Source organism: Ranitomeya variabilis, chromosome 5 (assembly GCF_051348905.1).
Source record: "Ranitomeya variabilis isolate aRanVar5 chromosome 5, aRanVar5.hap1, whole genome shotgun sequence".
In the NCBI taxonomy this organism is placed as follows: Eukaryota; Metazoa; Chordata; class Amphibia; order Anura; family Dendrobatidae; genus Ranitomeya; species Ranitomeya variabilis.
Genome location: NC_135236.1, coordinates 657,405,951 through 657,424,584, shown reverse-complemented (window position 1 = coordinate 657,424,584; position 18,634 = coordinate 657,405,951). Strand labels below are relative to the sequence as shown.

Here is an 18,634-nt window from a genome sequence, read left to right as displayed (position 1 = left end):
CTGTATTTTCATGACTATGAAAATTGTAAATTCACACTGAAGGCATCAAAACTATGAACTAGCACATGTGGAATTATATACTTAACAAAAAAGTGTGAGACAACTGAAAATATGCCTTATATTCTAGGTTCTTCAAAGTAGCCACCTTTTGCTTTGATGACTGCTTTGCACACTCTTAGCATTCTCTTGATGAGCTTCAAGAGGTAGTCACCGGGAATGGTCTTCCAACAATCTTGAAGGAGTTCCCAGAGATGCTTAGCACTTGTTGGCCCTTTTGCCTTCACTCGCGGTCCAGCTCACCCCAAACCATCTCGATTGGGTTCAGGTCTGGTGACTGTGGAGGCCAGGTCATCTGGCGTAGCACCCCATCACTCTTCTTCTTGGTCAAATAGCCCTTACACAGCCTGGAGGTGTGTTTGGGGTCATTGTCCTGGGAAAAATAAATGATGGTCCAACTAAACGCAAACCGGATGGAATAGCATGCTGCTGCAAGATGCTGTGGTAGCCATGCTGGTTCAGTATGCCTTCCATTTTGAATAAATCCCCAACAGTGTTACCCCCATCCCCCCCCACACACACCCCCACACCATCACACCTCCTCCTCCATGCTTCACGGTGGGAACCAGGCATGTAGAGTCCATCCGTTCACCTTTTCTGCGTCGCACAAAGACACGGTGGTTGGAACCAAAGATCTCAAACTTGGACTGAAGGCCTGCTGCACAAAGTCTCCGCTTAACAGTTGTTGTAGAGATGTGTCTGCTGCTAGAACTCTGTGTGGCATTGACCTGGTCTGTAATCTGAGCTGCTGTTAACCTGTGATTTCTGAGGCTGGTGACTCAGATGAACTTATCCTCCGAAGCAGAGGTAACTCTTGGTCTTCCTTTCCTGGGGCGGTGGTTTTTGCCACTGTACTTGGGGACACTTTCAAAGTTTTCCCAATTTTTCGGACTGACTGACCTTCATTTCTTAAAGTAATGATGGCCACTCGATTTCTTTACTTAGCTGCTTTTTTCTTGCCATAATACAAATTCTAACAGTCTATTCAGTAGGACTATCAGCTGTGTATCCACCAGACTTCTGCACAACACAACTGATGGTCCCAACACCATTTATAAGGCAAGAAATCCCACTTATTAAACCTGACAGGGCCCACCTGTGACGTGAAAACCATTCCCGGTGACTACCTCTTGAAGCTCATCAAGAGAATGCCAAGAGTGTGCAAAGCAGTCATCAAAGCAAAAGGTGGCTACTTTGAAGAACCTAGAATATAAGACACATTTTCAGTTGTTTAACACTTTTTTGTTAAGTATATAATTCCACATTTGTTAATTCATAGTTTTGATGCCTTCAGTGTGAATGTACAATTTTCATAGTCATATGAAAATACAGAAAAATCTTTGAATGAGAAGGTGTGTCCAAACTTTTGGTCTGTACTGTATGCACTGAGTATTGCGGGTGCTTGAGTGACATTTTCGAGTCCCCGTGGCCGCATGTTTCACAGCTGCTGCACAGTTACAAAACATGCGGGTATTGCCTGACATATACAGGCAATCCCCGCATGTTTAGCTGGGACTCGAACATATCACTCAAGCACCTGCGATAGTCAAGTTTGCCTTAGGTGCTCAGGTATGCACCAAGTATCGAGGGCATTCGAGTGACATGTTCGAGTCCCCACGGTCGCGGGATCTCAAATATGTCATTCGAGCAGCCGCAATACCCGAGCACCCAAGGCAAACTCGAGTAACGAGCACTTGCACTTATCACTATTTATTATCCTTTCCTCTGGTGGACCTTTAGTATGCTTTCCTCTGGTGATCTTTTTAGTATACCATAATTTTCTCTGTTGGATATCAATATCCTTTTCCCTGATGATCCTTCAGTATCACTTTTGTTGGTGGTCCTTTAGTATCCTTTCCTCTGGTGGACCTTTAGTATCCTTTCCTCTGGTGGACCTTTAGTGTCCTTTCCTCTGGTGGTCCTTTAGTATCCTTTCCTCTGGTGGACCTTTAGTATCCTTTCCTCTGGTGGACCTTTAGTATCCTTTCCTCTGGTGGACCTTTAGTATCCTTTCCTCTGGTGGACCTTTAGTATCCTTTCCTCTGGTGGACCTTTAGTATCCTTTCCTCTGGTGGACCTTTAGTATCCTTTCCTCTGGTGGACCTTTAGTATCCTTTCCTCTGGTGGACCTTTAGTATCATTTCCTCTGGTGGACCTTTAGTATCCTTTCCTCTGGTGGACCTTTAGTATCCTTTCCTCTGGTGGACCTTTAGTATCCTTTCCTCTGGTGGACCTTTAGTATCCTTTCCTCTGGTGGACCTTTAGTATCCTTTCCTCTGGTGGACCTTTAGTATCCTTTCCTCTGGTGGTCCTTTAGTATCCTTTCCTCTGGTGGTCCTTTAGTATCCTTTCCTCTGGTGGACCTTTAGTATCCTTTCCTCTGGTGGTCCTTTAGTATCCTTTCCTCTGGTGGTCCTTTAGTATCTTTTCCTCTGGCGGACCTTTAGTATCCTTTGCTCTGGTGTACCTCAGTAACATTTCTTAATTTCTTCTAGTAGGCCTTTAGTATCCTTTCCTCTGGTGTGTCTTTAGTATAATTTCCTCTCCTGGTTCTTTAGTATCCTTTCCTCTGGTTGGTCTTTTGAGGACACAAGTAAACTTTTATTCTTTTTTATTTTCCTACTCACTAAAGCGATGAAATTGATGAAGCACTGAACGTCTCCCAATACTTCAGCTCCTTCCCCGCAGCGCCGGCCTCTGCGGAGCTCTTCTCATTGTCAGCTATAGTAGGATGATTACATTTCACTCCAGAGTACTGGTACTCATTACCACCATGGTCGGTGTAATTAAAAACAATCAGCATCTTGCTGCAGCTCTGAGGTCTGTAAGATCTATGGAAGAAAACTGATCTACAAAAGGTTTTTTTTTCAGAGTAGATGAAGGCTTTTCCTCAGTAGACCGGAATGAAATGAAGGAAAGAATAAAAAGCCCCATCAGACTAAACGCTGGGAGATCTGCCAAGAATAAACTTGGAAATTGCATTTAAAATCACAGCTGTGAAGTGAACTTTGGGAAACCCTGGGCGAGAAGGAAAGTTACGTCCTTGGGGGCCAGTAATGAGACGATTGCAGAGATGATGGGATCGGAACGAGGCAAGATCCTGATATGTGAGCTGAGTTCTTCGCAGGAGATACATCTGGCTTCCATTCAGTGCCATTCACTCCTCGCTCACGTACAGTGGGGTGAACCGTGGGGGATTTCTGCATGAGGTCACCGCGCACTCATTTATGAAAAATGGTTAAGACTGAACTATCACAGCATCTAAAACTAAGCTGACACCTTGACAGCCTTAGATCCAGGAGATCGACAAGATCCTGAACCGGAAGTGACATCATAGATGAAGTGGACGAGGCTGCAGTTCTCATGTAGGATCCAACTTTGGAGCCAGCGGCAGATAATAATCTAGGATCCTAATGCCAATAACAGACATTTGCTCTGTGCCTCCATGTATTGTACCTGCCGTGCCTCCATGTATTGTACCTGCCGTGCCTCCATGTATTGTACCTGCCGTGCCCCCATGTACTGTACCTGCCGTGCCTCCATGTATTGTACCTGCCGTGCCTCCATGTATTGTACCTGCCGTGCCTCCATGTATTGTACCTGCCGTGCCTCCATGTATTGTACCTGCCGTGCCTCCATGTACTGTACCTGCCGTGCCTCCATGTATTGCACCTGCCGTGCCTCCATGTATTGCACCTGCCGTGCCTCCATGTATTGTACCTGCCGTGCCTCCATGTATTGTACCTGCCGTGCCTCCATGTATTGTACCTGCCGTGCCTCCATGTATTGTACCTGCCGTGCCTCCATGTATTGTACCTGCGGTGCCTCCATGTATTGTACCTGCCGTGCCTCCATGTACTGTACCTGCCGTGCCTCCATGTATTGTACCTGCGGTGCCTCCATGTATTGTACCTGCCGTGCCCCCATGTATTGTACCTGCCGTGCCTCCATGTATTGTACCTGCCGTGCCTCCATGTATTGTACCTGCCGTGCCTCCATGTATTGTACCTGCCGTGCCTCCATGTACTGTACCTGCCGTGCCTCCATGTACTGTACCTGCCGTGCCTCCATGTACTGTACCTGCCGTGCCTCCATGTATTGTACCTGCCGTGCCTCCATGTATTATACCTGCCGTGCCTCCATGTATTGTACCTGCCGTGCCTCCATGTATTGTACCTGCCGTGCCTCCATGTACTGTACCTGCCGTGCCTCCATGTACTGTACCTGCCGTGCCTCCATGTATTGTACCTGCCGTGCCTCCATGTATTGCACCTGCCGTGCCTCCATGTATTGTACCTGCCGTGCCTCCATGTATTGTACCTGCCGTGCCTCCATGTATTGTACCTGCCGTGCCTCCATGTATTGTACCTGCCGTGCCTCCATGTATTGTACCTGCGGTGCCTCCATGTATTGTACCTGCCGTGCCCCCATGTATTGTACCTGCGGTGCCTCCATGTATTGTACCTGCCGTGCCTCCATGTACTGTACCTGCCGTGTCTCCATGTATTGTACCTGCCGTGCCTCCATGTACTGTACCTGCCGTGCCTCCATGTATTGTACCTGCCGTGCCTCCATGTATTGTACCTGCCGTGCCTCCATGTACTGTACCTGCCGTGCCTCCATGTACTGTACCTGCCGTGCCTCCATGTATTGTACCTGCCGTGCCTCCATGTATTGTACCTGCCGTGCCTCCATGTATTGTACCTGCCGTGCCTCCATGTATTGTACCTGCCGTGCCCCCATGTACTGTACCTGCCGTGCCTCCATGTATTGTACCTGCCGTGCCTCCATGTATTGTACCTGCCGTGCCTCCATGTATTGTACCTGCCGTGCCTCCATGTATTGTACCTGCCGTGCCTCCATGTACTGTACCTGCCGTGCCTCCATGTATTGCACCTGCCGTGCCTCCATGTATTGCACCTGCCGTGCCTCCATGTATTGTACCTGCCGTGCCTCCATGTATTGTACCTGCCGTGCCTCCATGTATTGTACCTGCCGTGCCTCCATGTATTGTACCTGCCGTGCCTCCATGTATTGTACCTGCGGTGCCTCCATGTATTGTACCTGCCGTGCCTCCATGTACTGTACCTGCCGTGCCTCCATGTATTGTACCTGCGGTGCCTCCATGTATTGTACCTGCCGTGCCCCCATGTATTGTACCTGCCGTGCCTCCATGTATTGTACCTGCCGTGCCTCCATGTATTGTACCTGCCGTGCCTCCATGTATTGTACCTGCCGTGCCTCCATGTACTGTACCTGCCGTGCCTCCATGTACTGTACCTGCCGTGCCTCCATGTACTGTACCTGCCGTGCCTCCATGTATTGTACCTGCCGTGCCTCCATGTATTATACCTGCCGTGCCTCCATGTATTGTACCTGCCGTGCCTCCATGTATTGTACCTGCCGTGCCTCCATGTACTGTACCTGCCGTGCCTCCATGTACTGTACCTGCCGTGCCTCCATGTATTGTACCTGCCGTGCCTCCATGTATTGCACCTGCCGTGCCTCCATGTATTGTACCTGCCGTGCCTCCATGTATTGTACCTGCCGTGCCTCCATGTATTGTACCTGCCGTGCCTCCATGTATTGTACCTGCCGTGCCTCCATGTATTGTACCTGCGGTGCCTCCATGTATTGTACCTGCCGTGCCCCCATGTATTGTACCTGCGGTGCCTCCATGTATTGTACCTGCCGTGCCTCCATGTACTGTACCTGCCGTGTCTCCATGTATTGTACCTGCCGTGCCTCCATGTACTGTACCTGCCGTGCCTCCATGTATTGTACCTGCCGTGCCTCCATGTATTGTACCTGCCGTGCCTCCATGTACTGTACCTGCCGTGCCTCCATGTACTGTACCTGCCGTGCCTCCATGTATTGTACCTGCCGTGCCTCCATGTATTGTACCTGCCGTGCCTCCATGTACTGTACCTGCCGTGCCTCCATGTACTGTACCTGCCGTGCCTCCATGTATTGTACCTGCCGTGCCCCCATGTATTGTACCTGCCGTGCCTCCATGTATTGTACCTGCCGTGCCTCCATGTATTGTACCTGCCGTGCCTCCATGTATTGTACCTGCCGTGCCTCCATGTATTGTACCTGCCGTGCCTCCATGTATTGTACCTGCCGTGCCTCCATGTATTGTACCTGCGGTGCCTCCATGTATTGTACCTGCCGTGCCTCCATGTACTGTACCTGCCGTGCCTCCATGTATTGTACCTGCCGTGCCTCCATGTATTGTACCTGCCGTGCCTCCATGTACTGTACCTGCCGTGCCTCCATGTACTGTACCTGCCGTGCCTCCATGTACTGTACCTGCCGTGCCTCCATGTATTGTACCTGCCGTGCCTCCATGTATTGTACCTGCCGTGCCACCATGTATTGTACCTGCCGTGCCTCCATGTATTGTACCTGCCGTGCCTCCATGTATTGTACCTGCCGTGCCTCCATGTACTGTACCTGCCGTGCCTCCATGTATTGTACCTGCCGTGCCTCCATGTATTGTACCTGCCGTGCCTCCATGTACTGTACCTGCCGTGCCTCCATGTATTGTACCTGCCGTGCCTCCATGTATTGTACCTGCCGTGCCTCCATGTATTGTACCTGCCGTGCCTCCATGTACTGTACCTGCCGTGCCTCCATGTATTGTACCTGCCGTGCCTCCATGTATTGTACCTGCCGTGCCTCCATGTATTGTACCTGCGGTGCCTCCATGTATTGTACCTGCCGTGCCTCCATGTACTGTACCTGCCGTGCCTTCATGTATTGTACCTGCCGTGCCTCCATGTATTGTACCTGCCGTGCCTCCATGTACTGTACCTGCCGTGCCTCCATGTACTGTACCTGCCGTGCCTCCATGTACTGTACCTGCCGTGCCTCCATGTATTGTACCTGCCGTGCCTCCATGTATTGTACCTGCCGTGCCACCATGTATTGTACCTGCCGTGCCTCCATGTATTGTACCTGCCGTGCCTCCATGTATTGTACCTGCCGTGCCTCCATGTACTGTACCTGCCGTGCCTCCATGTATTGTACCTGCCGTGCCTCCATGTATTGTACCTGCCGTGCCTCCATGTACTGTACCTGCCGTGCCTCCATGTATTATACCTGCCGTGCCTCCATGTACTGTACCTGCCGTGCCTCCATGTATTGTACCTGCCGTGCCTCCATGTACTGTACCTGCCGTGCCTCCATGTATTGTACCTGCCGTGCCTCCATGTACTGTACCTGCCGTGCCTCCATGTATTGTACCTGCCGTGCCTCCATGTACTGTACCTGCCGTGCCTCCATGTATTGTACCTGCCGTGCCCCCATGTATTGTACCTGCCGTGCCTCCATGTATTGTACCTGCCGTGCCCCCATGTACTGTACCTGCCGTGCCTCCATGTATTGTACCTGCCGTGCCTCCATGTATTGTACCTGCCGTGCCTCCATGTATTGTACCTGCCGTGCCTCCATGTATTGTACCTGCCGTGCCTCCATGTACTGTACCTGCCGTGCCTCCATGTATTGCACCTGCCGTGCCTCCATGTATTGCACCTGCCGTGCCTCCATGTATTGTACCTGCCGTGCCTCCATGTACTGTACCTGCCGTGCCTCCATGTATTGTACCTGCCGTGCCTCCATGTATTGTACCTGCCGTGCCTCCATGTATTGTACCTGCGGTGCCTCCATGTATTGTACCTGCCGTGCCTCCATGTACTGTACCTGCCGTGCCTCCATGTATTGTACCTGCGGTGCCTCCATGTATTGTACCTGCCGTGCCTCCATGTATTGTACCTGCCGTGCCTCCATGTATTGTACCTGCCGTGCCTCCATGTATTGTACCTGCGGTGCCTCCATGTATTGTACCTGCCGTGCCTCCATGTACTGTACCTGCCGTGCCTCCATGTATTGTACCTGCGGTGCCTCCATGTATTGTACCTGCCGTGCCTCCATGTATTGTACCTGCCGTGCCTCCATGTATTGTACCTGCCGTGCCTCCATGTACTGTACCTGCCGTGCCTCCATGTATTGTACCTGCCGTGCCTCCATGTATTGTACCTGCCGTGCCTCCATGTATTGTACCTGCCGTGCCTCCATGTACTGTACCTGCCGTGCCTCCATGTATTGTACCTGCCGTGCCTCCATGTATTGTACCTGCCGTGCCTCCATGTATTGTACCTGCCGTGCCTCCATGTATTGTACCTGCCGTGCCTCCATGTACTGTACCTGCCGTGCCTCCATGTATTGTACCTGCCGTGCCTCCATGTATTGTACCTGCCGTGCCTCCATGTATTGTACCTGCCGTGCCTCCATGTATTGTACCTGCCGTGCCTCCATGTATTGTACCTGCCGTGCCTCCATGTATTGTACCTGCCGTGCCTCCATGTATTGTACCTGCCGTGCCTCCATGTACTGTACCTGCCGTGCCTCCATGTACTGTACCTGCCGTGCCTCCATGTACTGTACCTGCCGTGCCTCCATGTATTGTACCTGCCGTGCCTCCATGTATTGTACCTGCCGTGCCTCCATGTACTGTACCTGCCGTGCCTCCATGTATTGTACCTGCCGTGCCTCCATGTATTGCACCTGCCGTGCCTCCATGTATTGTACCTGCCGTGCCTCCATGTACTGTACCTGCCGTGCCTCCATGTACTGTACCTGCCGTGCCCCCATGTATTGTACCTGCCGTGCCCCCATGTATTGTACCTGCCGTGCCTCCATGTATTGTACCTGCCGTGCCTCCATGTATTATACCTGCCGTGCCTCCATGTATTGTACCTGCCGTGCCTCCATGTATTGTACCTGCCGTGCCTCCATGTACTGTACCTGCCGTGCCTCCATGTACTGTACCTGCCGTGCCTCCATGTATTGTACCTGCCGTGCCTCCATGTATTGCACCTGCCGTGCCTCCATGTATTGTACCTGCCGTGCCTCCATGTATTGTACCTGCCGTGCCTCCATGTATTGTACCTGCCGTGCCTCCATGTATTGTACCTGCCGTGCCTCCATGTATTGTACCTGCGGTGCCTCCATGTATTGTACCTGCCGTGCCCCCATGTATTGTACCTGCGGTGCCTCCATGTATTGTACCTGCCGTGCCTCCATGTACTGTACCTGCCGTGTCTCCATGTATTGTACCTGCCGTGCCTCCATGTACTGTACCTGCCGTGCCTCCATGTATTGTACCTGCCGTGCCTCCATGTATTGTGCCTGCCGTGCCTCCATGTACTGTACCTGCCGTGCCTCCATGTACTGTACCTGCCGTGCCTCCATGTATTGTACCTGCCGTGCCTCCATGTATTGTACCTGCCGTGCCTCCATGTACTGTACCTGCCGTGCCTCCATGTACTGTACCTGCCGTGCCTCCATGTATTGTACCTGCGGTGCCTCCATGTATTGTACCTGCCGTGCCCCCATGTATTGTACCTGCCGTGCCTCCATGTATTGTACCTGCCGTGCCTCCATGTATTGTACCTGCCGTGCCTCCATGTATTGTACCTGCCGTGCCTCCATGTATTGTACCTGCCGTGCCTCCATGTATTGTACCTGCCGTGCCTCCATGTATTGTACCTGCGGTGCCTCCATGTATTGTACCTGCCGTGCCTCCATGTACTGTACCTGCCGTGCCTCCATGTATTGTACCTGCCGTGCCTCCATGTATTGTACCTGCCGTGCCTCCATGTACTGTACCTGCCGTGCCTCCATGTACTGTACCTGCCGTGCCTCCATGTACTGTACCTGCCGTGCCTCCATGTATTGTACCTGCCGTGCCTCCATGTATTGTACCTGCCGTGCCACCATGTATTGTACCTGCCGTGCCTCCATGTATTGTACCTGCCGTGCCTCCATGTATTGTACCTGCCGTGCCTCCATGTACTGTACCTGCCGTGCCTCCATGTATTGTACCTGCCGTGCCTCCATGTATTGTACCTGCCGTGCCTCCATGTACTGTACCTGCCGTGCCTCCATGTATTGTACCTGCGGTGCCTCCATGTATTGTACCTGCCGTGCCTCCATGTACTGTACCTGCCGTGCCTCCATGTATTGTACCTGCCGTGCCTCCATGTATTGTACCTGCCGTGCCTCCATGTACTGTACCTGCCGTGCCTCCATGTACTGTACCTGCCGTGCCTCCATGTACTGTACCTGCCGTGCCTCCATGTATTGTACCTGCCGTGCCTCCATGTATTGTACCTGCCGTGCCACCATGTATTGTACCTGCCGTGCCTCCATGTATTGTACCTGCCGTGCCTCCATGTATTGTACCTGCCGTGCCTCCATGTACTGTACCTGCCGTGCCTCCATGTATTATACCTGCCGTGCCTCCATGTACTGTACCTGCCGTGCCTCCATGTATTGTACCTGCCGTGCCTCCATGTACTGTACCTGCCGTGCCTCCATGTATTGTACCTGCCGTGCCTCCATGTACTGTACCTGCCGTGCCTCCATGTATTGTACCTGCCGTGCCTCCATGTACTGTACCTGCCGTGCCTCCATGTATTGTACCTGCCGTGCCTCCATGTATTGTACCTGCCGTGCCTCCATGTATTGTACCTGCCGTGCCTCCATGTATTGTACCTGCCGTGCCTCCATGTATTGTACCTGCCGTGCCTCCATGTACTGTACCTGCCGTGCCTCCATGTATTGTACCTGCCGTGCCTCCATGTATTGTACCTGCCGTGCCTCCATGTATTGTACCTGCCGTGCCTCCATGTATTGTACCTGCCGTGCCTCCATGTACTGTACCTGCCGTGCCTCCATGTACTGTACCTGCCGTGCCTCCATGTATTGTACCTGCCGTGCCTCCATGTATTGTACCTGCCGTGCCTCCATGTACTGTACCTGCCGTGCCTCCATGTACTGTACCTGCCGTGCCTCCATGTATTGTACCTGCGGTGCCTCCATGTATTGTACCTGCCGTGCCCCCATGTATTGTACCTGCCGTGCCTCCATGTATTGTACCTGCCGTGCCTCCATGTATTGTACCTGCCGTGCCTCCATGTATTGTACCTGCCGTGCCTCCATGTATTGTACCTGCCGTGCCTCCATGTATTGTACCTGCCGTGCCTCCATGTATTGTACCTGCGGTGCCTCCATGTATTGTACCTGCCGTGCCTCCATGTACTGTACCTGCCGTGCCTCCATGTATTGTACCTGCCGTGCCTCCATGTATTGTACCTGCCGTGCCTCCATGTACTGTACCTGCCGTGCCTCCATGTACTGTACCTGCCGTGCCTCCATGTACTGTACCTGCCGTGCCTCCATGTATTGTACCTGCCGTGCCTCCATGTACTGTACCTGCCGTGCCTCCATGTATTGTACCTGCCGTGCCTCCATGTACTGTACCTGCCGTGCCTCCATGTATTGTACCTGCCGTGCCTCCATGTATTGTACCTGCCGTGCCACCATGTATTGTACCTGCCGTGCCTCCATGTATTGTACCTGCCGTGCCTCCATGTATTGTACCTGCCGTGCCTCCATGTACTGTACCTGCCGTGCCTCCATGTATTGTACCTGCCGTGCCTCCATGTATTGTACCTGCCGTGCCTCCATGTACTGTACCTGCCGTGCCTCCATGTATTGTACCTGCCGTGCCTCCATGTATTGTACCTGCCGTGCCTCCATGTACTGTACCTGCCGTGCCTCCATGTATTGTACCTGCCGTGCCTCCATGTATTGTACCTGCCGTGCCTCCATGTATTGTACCTGCGGTGCCTCCATGTATTGTACCTGCCGTGCCTCCATGTACTGTACCTGCCGTGCCTCCATGTATTGTACCTGCCGTGCCTCCATGTATTGTACCTGCCGTGCCTCCATGTACTGTACCTGCCGTGCCTCCATGTACTGTACCTGCCGTGCCTCCATGTACTGTACCTGCCGTGCCTCCATGTATTGTACCTGCCGTGCCTCCATGTATTGTACCTGCCGTGCCACCATGTATTGTACCTGCCGTGCCTCCATGTATTGTACCTGCCGTGCCTCCATGTATTGTACCTGCCGTGCCTCCATGTACTGTACCTGCCGTGCCTCCATGTATTGTACCTGCCGTGCCTCCATGTATTGTACCTGCCGTGCCTCCATGTACTGTACCTGCCGTGCCTCCATGTATTATACCTGCCGTGCCTCCATGTACTGTACCTGCCGTGCCTCCATGTATTGTACCTGCCGTGCCTCCATGTACTGTACCTGCCGTGCCTCCATGTATTGTACCTGCCGTGCCTCCATGTACTGTACCTGCCGTGCCTCCATGTATTGTACCTGCCGTGCCTCCATGTACTGTACCTGCCGTGCCTCCATGTATTGTACCTGCCGTGCCTCCATGTATTGTACCTGCCGTGCCTCCATGTATTGTACCTGCCGTGCCTCCATGTATTGTACCTGCCGTGCCTCCATGTATTGTACCTGCCGTGCCTCCATGTACTGTACCTGCCGTGCCTCCATGTATTGTACCTGCCGTGCCTCCATGTACTGTACCTGCCGTGCCTCCATGTACTGTACCTGCCGTGCCTCCATGTATTGTACCTGCCGTGCCCCCATGTATTGTACCTGCCGTGCCTCCATGTATTGTACCTGCCGTGCCTCCATGTACTGTACCTGCCGTGCCTCCATGTATTGTACCTGCCGTGCCTCCATGTATTGTACCTGCCGTGCCTCCATGTATTGTACCTGCCGTGCCTCCATGTACTGTACCTGCCGTGCCTCCATGTATTGTACCTGCCGTGCCTCCATGTATTGTACCTGCCGTGCCTCCATGTATTATACCTGCCGTGCCTCCATGTACTGTACCTGCCGTGCCTCCATGTATTGTACCTGCCGTGCCTCCATGTATTGTACCTGCCGTGCCTCCATGTATTGTACCTGCCGTGCCTCCATGTATTGTACCTGCCGTGCCTCCATGTACTGTACCTGCCGTGCCTCCATGTATTGTACCTGCCGTGCCTCCATGTACTGTACCTGCCGTGCCTCCATGTACTGTACCTGCCGTGCCTCCATGTATTGTACCTGCCGTGCCCCCATGTATTGTACCTGCCGTGCCTCCATGTACTGTACCTGCCGTGCCTCCATGTATTGTACCTGCCGTGCCTCCATGTACTGTACCTGCTGTGCCTCCATGTACTGTACCTGCCGTGCCTCCATGTATTGTACCTGCCGTGCCTCCATGTATTGTACCTGCTGTGCCTCCATGTATTGTACCTGCCGTGCCTCCATGTATTGTACCTGCCGTGCCTCCATGTATTGTACCTGCCGTGCCTCCATGTACTGTACCTGCCGTGCCTCCATGTATTGTACCTGCCGTGCCTCCATGTACTGTACCTGCCGTGCCTCCATGTACTGTACCTGCCGTGCCTCCATGTACTGTACCTGCCGTGCCTCCATGTACTGTACCTGCCGTGCCTCCATGTATTGTACCTGCCGTGCCTCCATGTATTGTACCTGCCGTGCCTCCATGTATTGTACCTGCCGTGCCTCCATGTATTGTACCTGCCGTGCCTCCATGTATTGTACCTGCCGTGCCTCCATGTATTGTACCTGCCGTGCCTCCATGTATTGTACCTGCCGTGCCTCCATGTATTGTACCTGCCGTGCCTCCATGTATTGTACCTGCCGTGCCACCATGTATTGTACCTGCCGTGCCTCCATGTATTGTACCTGCCGTGCCTCCATGTATTGTACCTGCCGTGCCTCCATGTACTGTACCTGCCGTGCCTCCATGTATTGTACCTGCCGTGCCTCCATGTATTGTACCTGCCGTGCCTCCATGTATTGTACCTGCCGTGCCTCCATGTATTGTACCTGCCGTGCCTCCATGTATTGTACCTGCCGTGCCTCCATGTACTGTACCTGCCGTGCCTCCATGTATTGTACCTGCCGTGCCTCCATGTATTGTACCTGCCGTGCCTCCATGTATTGTACCTGCCGTGCCTCCATGTACTGTACCTGCCGTGCCTCCATGTATTGTACCTGCCGTGCCTCCATGTATTGTACCTGCCGTGCCTCCATGTATTGTACCTGCCGTGCCTCCATGTATTGTACCTGCCGTGCCTCCATGTATTATACCTGCCGTGCCTCCATGTACTGTACCTGCCGTGCCTCCATGTATTGTACCTGCCGTGCCTCCATGTATTGTACCTGCCGTGCCTCCATGTATTGTACCTGCCGTGCCTCCATGTATTGTACCTGCCGTGCCTCCATGTACTGTACCTGCCGTGCCTCCATGTATTGTACCTGCCGTGCCTCCATGTACTGTACCTGCCGTGCCTCCATGTACTGTACCTGCCGTGCCTCCATGTATTGTACCTGCCGTGCCCCCATGTATTGTACCTGCCGTGCCTCCATGTACTGTACCTGCCGTGCCTCCATGTATTGTACCTGCCGTGCCTCCATGTACTGTACCTGCTGTGCCTCCATGTACTGTACCTGCCGTGCCTCCATGTATTGTACCTGCCGTGCCTCCATGTATTGTACCTGCTGTGCCTCCATGTATTGTACCTGCCGTGCCTCCATGTACTGTACCTGCCGTGCCTCCATGTACTGTACCTGCTGTGCCTCCATGTATTGTACCTGCTGTGCCTCCATGTATTGTACCTGCCGTGCCTCCATGTATTGTACCTGCCGTGCCTCCATGTATTGTACCTGCCGTGCCTCCATGTATTGTACCTGCCGTGCCTCCATGTACTGTACCTGCCGTGCCTCCATGTACTGTACCTGCCGTGCCTCCATGTATTATACCTGCCGTGCCTCCATGTACTGTACCTGCTGTGCCTCCATGTACTGTACCTGCCGTGCCTCCATGTACTGTACCTGCCGTGCCTCCATGTATTGTACCTGCCGTGCCTCCATGTATTGTACCTGCCGTGCCTCCATGTATTGTACCTGCCGTGCCTCCATGTATTGTACCTGCCGTGCCTCCATGTATTATACCTGCCGTGCCTCCATGTACTGTACCTGCCGTGCCTCCATGTATTGTACCTGCCGTGCCTCCATGTATTGTACCTGCCGTGCCTCCATGTATTGTACCTGCCGTGCCTCCATGTATTGTACCTGCCGTGCCTCCATGTACTGTACCTGCCGTGCCTCCATGTATTGTACCTGCCGTGCCTCCATGTACTGTACCTGCCGTGCCTCCATGTACTGTACCTGCCGTGCCTCCATGTATTGTACCTGCCGTGCCCCCATGTATTGTACCTGCCGTGCCTCCATGTACTGTACCTGCCGTGCCTCCATGTATTGTACCTGCCGTGCCTCCATGTACTGTACCTGCTGTGCCTCCATGTACTGTACCTGCCGTGCCTCCATGTATTGTACCTGCCGTGCCTCCATGTATTGTACCTGCTGTGCCTCCATGTATTGTACCTGCCGTGCCTCCATGTACTGTACCTGCCGTGCCTCCATGTACTGTACCTGCTGTGCCTCCATGTATTGTACCTGCTGTGCCTCCATGTATTGTACCTGCCGTGCCTCCATGTATTGTACCTGCCGTGCCTCCATGTATTGTACCTGCCGTGCCTCCATGTATTGTACCTGCCGTGCCCCCATGTATTGTACCTGCCGTGCCTCCATGTATTGTACCTGCCGTGCCTCCATGTACTGTACCTGCCGTGCCTCCATGTACTGTACCTGCCGTGCCTCCATGTATTGTACCTGCCGTGCCTCCATGTATTGTACCTGCCGTGCCTCCATGTATTGTACCTGCCGTGCCTCCATGTATTGTACCTGCCGTGCCTCCATGTATTGTACCTGCCGTGCCTCCATGTATTGTACCTGCCGTGCCTCCATGTATTGTACCTGCCGTGCCTCCATGTATTGTACCTGCCGTGCCTCCATGTATTGTACCTGCCGTGCCTCCATGTACTGTACCTGCCGTGCCTCCATGTATTGTACCTGCCGTGCCTCCATGTACTGTACCTGCCGTGCCTCCATGTATTGTACCTGCCGTGCCTCCATGTATTGTACCTGCGGTGCCTCCATGTATTGTACCTGCGGTGCCTCCATGTATTGTACCTGCCGTGCCTCCATGTACTGTACCTGCTGTGCCTCCATGTATTGTACCTGCCGTGCCTCCATGTACTGTACCTGCCGTGCCTCCATGTACTGTACCTGCCGTGCCTCCATGTACTGTACCTGCCGTGCCTCCATGTATTGTACCTGCCGTGCCTCCATGTACTGTACCTGCCGTGCCTCCATGTACTGTACCTGCCGTGCCTCCATGTACTATACCTGCCGTGCCTCCATGTATTGTACCTGCCGTGCCTCCATGTATTGTACCTGCCGTGCCTCCATGTATTGTACCTGCCGTGCCTCCATGTATTGTACCTGCCGTGCCTCCATGTACTGTACCTGCCGTGCCTCCATGTATTGTACCTGCCGTGCCTCCATGTATTGTACCTGCCGTGCCTCCATGTACTGTACCTGCCGTGCCTCCATGTACTGTACCTGCCGTGCCTCCATGTATTGTACCTGCCGTGCCTCCATGTACTGTACCTGCCGTGCCTCCATGTATTGTACCTGCGGTGCCTCCATGTATTGTACCTGCCGTGCCTCCATGTATTGTACCTGCCGTGCCTCCATGTACTGTACCTGCCGTGCCTCCATGTACTGTGTCCTTTTTCACCTTTCCTCTTGGCTCAAGATGAGAGGAATGAAGTGGCCAAAGGTTTTATTCAAAGTTGGACATCTCATGTGACTTATCTTGGACATCTCAAGACAAGATGAAAGATAAGGAAGGACACGACCAGTGAAAACGCGACAAACTCAGCACATGGAGGTCCACATACCGGCACGTGGCCACTTGTCTTCATTTACAGACCCGTGTCACCTCATGGAGCTCCAGGTCAGCAGATAAAGCAATTAGCCGAGAGATGTATGTAGCGCGGCCACATCGGAGAATTTCCTACTTCATTACTTGGTCCTGAAGGTGGCACCTAAGTCATTTTTTATCGGTGGCAGAGCAGCCGGTGTGTGGTGAGGTGGGAACGGATTAGGCTGTGATTTTACTATTTCAGCACAAGGCACATGAAAGGTTTGTGACTCCTGGCACAAAATCTCGCTGACTGGTCAGGTGGCCAACCTGGATCAGAGCACAAATGTCCATTGGGACTAAGAACTGATAAGAAACCTATGAAGAATGAAAGTCACTCAAGATAGAAGAAAGAAGTGATCAGGAATGATGGCCGCTGTGAGATTATTAGGATGGTTTGTGTAGAGCAGATACATAAAAGGTTTCGTATACATCCGCCTCCCCAATACTGTGCACTGACGGATATGATTCTACTGGGGGGTGAATAGTACAGGAGGAGGAGGAGGTGAGCTGTGACATCACCTATTGTGAATGGTGGATCCTGTGTTATCTACTGTATATAGAGGTATTATCAGTCATTGTACAGGAGGAGGAGGTGAGCTGTGACATCACCTATTGTGAATGGTGGATCCTGTGTTATCAGTCATTGTACAGGAGGAGGTGAGCTGTGATATCACCTATTGTGAATGGTGGATCCTGTGTTATTTACTGTATATAGAGGTGTTATCAGTCATTGTACAGGAGGGGGAGGAGAGCTGTGACATCACCTATTGTGAATGGTGAATCCTGTGTTATCTACTGTATATAGAGGTGTTATCAGTCATTGTACAGGAGGAGGAGGTGAGCTGTGACATCATCTATTGTGAATGGTGAATCCTGTGTTATCTACTGTATATAGAGGTGTTATCAGTCATTGTACAGGAGGAGGAGGTGAGCTGTGACATCACCTATTGTGAATGGTGGATCCCTGTGTTATCTACTGTATATATAGGTGTTATCAGTCATTGTACAGGAGGAGGAGGTGAGCTGTGATATCACCTATTGTGAATGGTGGATCCTGTGTTATCTACTGTATATAGAGGTGTTACCAGTCATTGTACAGGAGGAGGAGGTGAGCTGTGACATCACCTATTGTGAATGGTGGATCCTGTGTTATCTATTGTATATAGAGGTGTTATCAGTCATTGTACAGGAGGAGGGGGTGAGCTGTGATATCACCTATTGTGAATGATGGATCCTGTGTTATCTACTGTATATAGAGGTGTTATCAGTCATTGTACAGGAGGAGGAGAGCTGTGACATCATCTATTGTGGATAGTGGATCCTTTGTTATTTACTGTATGTAGAGGTGTTACCCTTCCTAGTAGTCATGCCTGTAAAGATAATGTGACTGCTGAAAACTCATCTGTACAGAAGAAGAAATGAGAGTTTGATGTAAGGACTAGTGGCAACTGACATTTAATAATATACACTGCTCAAAAAAATAAAGGAAACACTAAAATCCCACATCCTAGATATCACTGAATGAAATATCCCAGTTGCAAATCTTTATTCATTATATAGTGGAATGCGTTCAGAACAATAAAACATAAAAATGATCAATGGAAATCATTTTTGTTTTTGAGCAGTGTATTTAACATATGAAGCCCCCAATAAAACTATAGGTAATTTTCTTGTGACTTGTTCCTTTTTATTCCACCTTCACAGCTATTAATAGTTGTCACTGAAAAGTATATTGTATAGCAGAGCTTCTTACACTGTGAGATGAGCCTTACCAGTCAGGTGGACCCCATAGTT

The 18,634-nt window shown here is 51.9% G+C and overlaps 1 protein-coding gene across 2 annotated transcripts in view; it reads right to left on the bottom strand.

The window, feature by feature from the left end:
- ABTB3 (ankyrin repeat and BTB domain containing 3) overlaps positions 1 to 18,634 on the bottom strand; it is a 195,651-nt gene that overhangs the window by 11,541 nt on the left and 165,476 nt on the right. The gene's annotated exons all lie outside the window — the stretch shown is intronic.